The 5,805-nt window shown below is 48.0% G+C and overlaps 1 long non-coding RNA gene across 1 annotated transcript; it reads left to right on the top strand.

Moving 5' to 3' along the window:
* The first annotated feature begins 3,429 nt into the window (after positions 1 to 3,429).
* LOC139550764 (uncharacterized) lies at positions 3,430 to 3,745 on the top strand. The gene is made up of 2 exons (XR_011670121.1): positions 3,430 to 3,488; positions 3,519 to 3,745. It is a non-coding gene; the product is annotated as an uncharacterized lncRNA (long non-coding RNA).
* The last annotated feature ends 2,060 nt before the right edge of the window (positions 3,746 to 5,805 follow it).

Genomic DNA, 5,805 nt, shown 5'->3' on the forward strand with positions numbered 1-5,805 from the left:
GTAGAGGATCTGAACATAAAACCTGGACCAAGTCCTAGATTTATACTCACCCTGTAGAGGATGTGAACATAAAACCTGGACCAAGTCCTAGATTTATACTCACCCTGTAGAGGATGTGAACATAAAACCTGGACCAAGTCCTAGATTTATACTCACCCTGTAGAGGATCTGAACATAAAACCTGGACCAAGTCCTAGATTTATACTCACCCTGTAGAGGATGTGAACATAAAACCTGGACCAAGTCCTAGATTTATACTCACCCTGTAGAGGATGTGAACATAAAACCTGGACCAAGTCCTAGATTTATACTCACCCTGTAGAGGATGTGAACATAAAACCTGGACCAAGTCCTAGATTTATACTCACCCTGTAGAGGATCTGAACATAAAACCTGGACCAAGTCCTAGATTTATACTCACCCTGTAGAGGATGTGAGAGACACTTATTAACAAGTTCACGATGCTGACGTGTTTTACGGCCTTGTTTTATATGGTTAACGGCATATAAACATGACATAGCTCCACATTCAACACATGAAACTATTTGTTGTAAATTGCATTAATCATCGTTAAATATTTCTCTTCAGACCTGGCAGGATTTGAATGAGTAGGCTTTCAGTACAAGGCCACATACACACTTGAAACCGTGTCATATGTCAGTGCCTAGTCGTTGTTTTGCGCTGGAGCAGTTGACACCTACTGTTTTATAGTAGTTTACTGATAATCTGAAACACTTTACAGCCTTATGTCTTACACTACATTATCCTCAACCTTGGCATCTGTGCCTGTTTTCCCTCCCCTTATTTGCCATATCATCAGTCCTTCTTGTTTTCTTCGTCTTTACTGAGTGTCAAGTAATATCAGGGGCATTAGTAGATACCAGATAATCCAATTTCAAGCTCCATTCCGGTAAGTGTTCTATTTTCTTAGAGCGAAAAATACTCATAAAATGTTGACTACCTCCGGAGCCTATGGTCAGATTGTGGTGTTGCTTGAATTTATTCAAATCAAATCAAATTTTATTAGTCACATGCGCTGAATACAACAGGTGTAGACCTTATGTCACGCCCTGGCCTTAGTATTCTTTGTTTTCTTTATTATTTTAGTTAGGTCAGGGTGTGACATGGGGAATGTTTGTGTTTTGTCGTTTTGGGTGGTTATATGGTAAAGGGGGTGTTGGGTTTAGTGTATGAGTTTGTGTTGAGTGAATGTTTCTAGGTATGTCTATGGTTGAGTGAATGTTTCTAGGTATGTCTATGGTTGCCTGAGTGGTTCTCAATCAGAGACAGATGTCTTTCATTTGTCTCTGATTGGGAGCCATATTTAAGGCAGCCATGGGCATCATGCATTTGTGGGTAATTGTCTATGTTCTATGTTGCATGTGTGCACTAGTTCTTGCATAGCTTCACGTTCGTCTGTTTGTTGTTTTTGTTTCGTTTGTTCATTTTCAAAATAAAGAGAAGATGTATTTTTCACACGCTGCGCCTTGGTCCTCTCTCTCACCACAAGACGATCGTGACAGAATTACCCACCAAAACCGGACCAAGCAGCGTGTCAAGCAGCAACAGGAGCAATACACAAAGGATTCATGGACATGGGAAGAGGTACTGGATGGAAAGGGTCCTTGGGCACAACCGGGAGAATATCGCCTCCCTCGTGAAGAGCTGGAGGCAGCTAAAGCCGAGAGGAGGCGATATGAGGAGGCAGCACGGAAGCAAGGCTGGAAGCCCGTGAGTACAACCCAAAAATGTATTGGGGGGGGGGCTGAAAGGGAGTGTGGCGAAGTCAGGTAGGAGACCTGCGCATACTCCCTGTACTTACCGTGGAGAGCGAGAGTACGGGCAGACACCGTGTTACGCAGTAGAGCGCATGGTGTCTCCTGTACGTGTTCATAGCCCGGTGCGGGTTATTCCACCTCCCCGCACTGGCAGGGCTAGATTGAGGATTGAGCCGGATGTCATGAAGCCGGCCCAACGCATCTGGTCACCAGTGCGTCTCCTCGGGCCGGCTTACATGGCACCAGCCTTACGCATGGTGTACCCGGTTCGCCTACATAGCCCGGTGCGGGTTATTCCACCTCCCCGCACTGGTCGGGCGACGGGGAGCATACAACCAGGTAAGGTTGGGCAGGCTCAGTGCTCAAGGGAGCCAGTACGCCTGCACGGTCCGGTATTTCCGGCGCCACCGCCCCAGCCCAGTACCACCAGTGCCTACACCACGCACCAGGCTTCCTGTGCGTCTTCAGAGCCCTGTTCCTCCTCCACGCACTAACCTTATGGTGCGTGTCCCCAGCCCATTACCACCAGTGCCTACACCACGCACCAAGCCTCCTGTGTGTCCCCAGAGTCCTGTGCGTCCTGTTGCTGCTCCCCGCACTAGCCCTGAGATGCGTGTCCCCAGCCCGGTACCACCAGTGCCGGCACCACGCACTAGGCCTAATGTGCGCCTCCAGGGTCCAGTATGCCCTGTTCCTTCTCCCCGCACTAGCCTGAAGGTGCGTGTCCTTAGCCCGGTACCTCCAGTTCCGGCACCACGCACCAGGCAAACAGTGCGCCTCAGCCGGCCAGAGTCTGCCGTCTGCCCAGCGCCATCTGAGCTATCCATCTGCCTAGCGCCATCTGAGCCATCCGTCTGCCTAGCGCCATCTGAGCCATCCGTCTGCCTAGCGCCATCTGATCCATCCGTCTGCCCAGCGCCATCTGAGCCATCCGTCTGCCCAGCGCCATCTGAGCCATCCGTCTGTCCCGAGCCGTCAGAGCCGCCCGTCTGTCCCGAGCCGTCAGAGCCGCCCGTCTGTCCCGAGCCGCTAGAGCCGCCAGTCAGCCAGGATCCACCAGAGCCGCCAGTCAGCCAGGATCCGCCAGAGCCGCCCGCCAGCCAGGATCCTCCAGAGTCGCCAGCCAGCCATGAGCAGCCAGAGTCGCCAGCCAGCCATGAGCAGCCAGAGTCGCCAGCCAGCCATGAGCAGCCAGAGTCGCCAGCCAGCCATGAGCAGCCAGAGTCGCCAGCCAGCCATGAGCAGCCAGAGTCGCCAGCCAGCCATGAGCAGCCAGAGTCGCCAGCCAGCCAGGATCTTCCGAAGCCGCCAGTCAGCCAGGATCTTCCAGAGCCGCCAGTCAGCCAGGATCTACCAGAGACACCGAAGCGGATATTGACAATGGTGGAGTGGGGGCCACGTCCCGCACCCGAGCCGCCGCCATATTAAGGCCCACCCCGGACCCTCCCTTTATGTGTCAGGTTTTGCGGCCGGAGTCCGCACCTTTGGGGGGGGGGGGGGGGTACTGTCACGCCCTGGCCTTAGTATTCTTTGTTTTCTTTATTATTTTAGTTAGGTCAGGGTGTGACATGGGGAATGTTTGTGTTTTGTCGTTTTGGGTGGTTCTGGATAAGAGCGTCTGCTAAATGACTTAAATGTAAATGTAAATGTTATATGGTAAAGGGGGTGTTGGGTTTAGTGTATGAGTTTGTGTTGAGTGAATGTTTCTAGGTATGTCTATGGTTGAGTGAATGTTTCTAGGTATGTCTATGGTTGCCTGAGTGGTTCTCAATCAGAGACAGATGTCTTTCATTTGTCTCTGATTGGGAGCCATATTTAAGGCAGCCATGGGCATCATGCATTTGTGGGTAATTGTCTATGTTCTATGTTGCATGTGTGCACTAGTTCTTGCATAGCTTCACGTTCGTCTGTTTGTTGTTTTTGTTTCGTTTGTTCATCTTCAAAATAAAGAGAAGATGTATTTTTCACACGCTGCGCCTTGGTCCTCTCTCTCACCACAAGACGATCGTGACACCTTACAGTGAAATGCTTACTTACGAGCCCCTAACCAACAATGCAGTTTCAAAAAATACAGATAAGAATAAGATAGAAAAGTAACAAGTAATTAAAGAGCAGCAGTGAAATAACAATAGCGAGACTATATACAAGGGGGAACCGATATAGAGTCAATGTGCGGCACCGGTTATTTGAGGTAGTATAGATGCATGCAGATAGAGTTATTAAAGTGACAATGCATAGATGACAACAGAGAGTGGCAGTGGTTCGGAGAGGGGAGTTGGGGGGGGGGGGGGTGATTTGCGAATAGTCTGGGTAGCCATTTGACTAGATGCTCAGGAGTCTTCTGGCTTGGGGTTAGAAGCTGTTTAGAAGCCTCTTGGACCTAGACTTGGCGCTCTGGTACCGCTTGCCGTGTGGTAACAGGGAGAACAGTCTATGACTAGGGTGGCTGGAGTCGTTGAAATTTTTTAGGGCCTTCCTCTGACACCGCCTGGTATAGAGGTCCTGGATGGCAGGAAGCTTGGCCCCAGTGATGTACTTGGCCATTCGCCTTACCCTCTGTAGTGCCTTGTGGTCGGAGGCCGAGCACTTGCCATACCAGGCAGTGATGCAACCAGTCAGGATGCTCTCGATGGTGCAGCTGTAGAACCTTTTGAGGATCTGAAGACCCATGCCAAATCTTTTCAGTCTCCTGAGGGGCAATACGTTTTGTCGTGCCGTCTTCACGACTGTTTTCAGCCATCAGCCATCACAACTTTGCTCTTAGAGGAAAAGGCTGTTTAATCAAACTTCAGGTCTACATTTGCCTGACGACTCAACCTGAATTTTTCTGCTGCTCTATCGATCGCTAAATATTTCAGACTGAATATGCAATCATTGATGTCTTTTGTGGTGACAAGGGGCGTTGTACAAAACCATGTCATCAGAGATTGGATCGTCTCTAACCAATCAGAGTATCAAAGCCAATGACACATTTTCTGGCCAATCAGACTGTACGAATTTGCTCGCATTCTAGAAGGGTTGGAGAGGGAGTAAAATCCAGATTTTTTGTGGAGAGGAGCAAACCTTTCTGGGCGTGGTCGGAGCAATGCTTCTGGGTAGCCAGGCAAAGTCTATGTTGGCCCAGTGCAACAATGGTTTAACCATTTCAATCCTGCTTTTAAAGAAAGATAATGACCTGCTGATTCAATATTGACTCTCTAATTAAAACTGACTTGGAACTAATAACTTAGCAGTAATGTACTGTACATCCTAGCTGTAGAACAGGACTGTAGAGAGACACAGTATATTTAATCCAATTGTGAATGTGAAATGATTCCTATACTCAAAATGGGGAATCAGATTGAATTTTCAATTTTTACAAAGCCAAGAGGGAAACCATGCATTATGAGGCAGTTGAGCTGCCGGGGAAATTACAGATTCACTCAGGTATGCCTGTGTGAGAGCCTGTTGATTAACGTTTTCAAGGTGAGAAGTGCTGCTTTAAAAGCATTCCTGTGAAGAGACACTGAAACTGATTAAATGTGCTTCCAGTGACATCTGTTTTTTAGGGCCTGGTATCAGCCTACATATCACAAGTGTTTTATTAAAATGGGTAGACATGAACAATCATAATAATGTTTTCACTCTAAATTTTGCAGCCGGTTTATTTGAAAGTGTGTGCGGAGAATCGAGAAAATTAATTAAGTTTCTCTGCCCCGTCACTGGTTTGGCTTGGTAGTTACACCCTGATGTACAAGACATCAAAACTATGAAATAGCATGTTATGGTATCATTTAGTGACCAAAAAAGTGTTATATTTTAGATTCTTCAAAGTAGCCACCCTGTGCCTTGGTGACAGCTTTGCACACTCTTGGCATTCTCTCAACCAGCTTAACCTGGAATGCTTTTCTAACAGTCTTGAAGGAGTTCCCACATATGCTGAGCACTTGTTGGCTAATTTTCCAACTCATCTCAAACCAGGTTGGGTGATTGTATAAGGCCAGGTCATTTGATACAGCATTCCATCACTCTCCTTCTTGGTCAAATA

This window comes from Salvelinus alpinus, chromosome 2 (genome assembly GCF_045679555.1).
Source record: "Salvelinus alpinus chromosome 2, SLU_Salpinus.1, whole genome shotgun sequence".
NCBI lineage: Eukaryota > Metazoa > Chordata > Actinopteri > Salmoniformes > Salmonidae > Salvelinus > Salvelinus alpinus.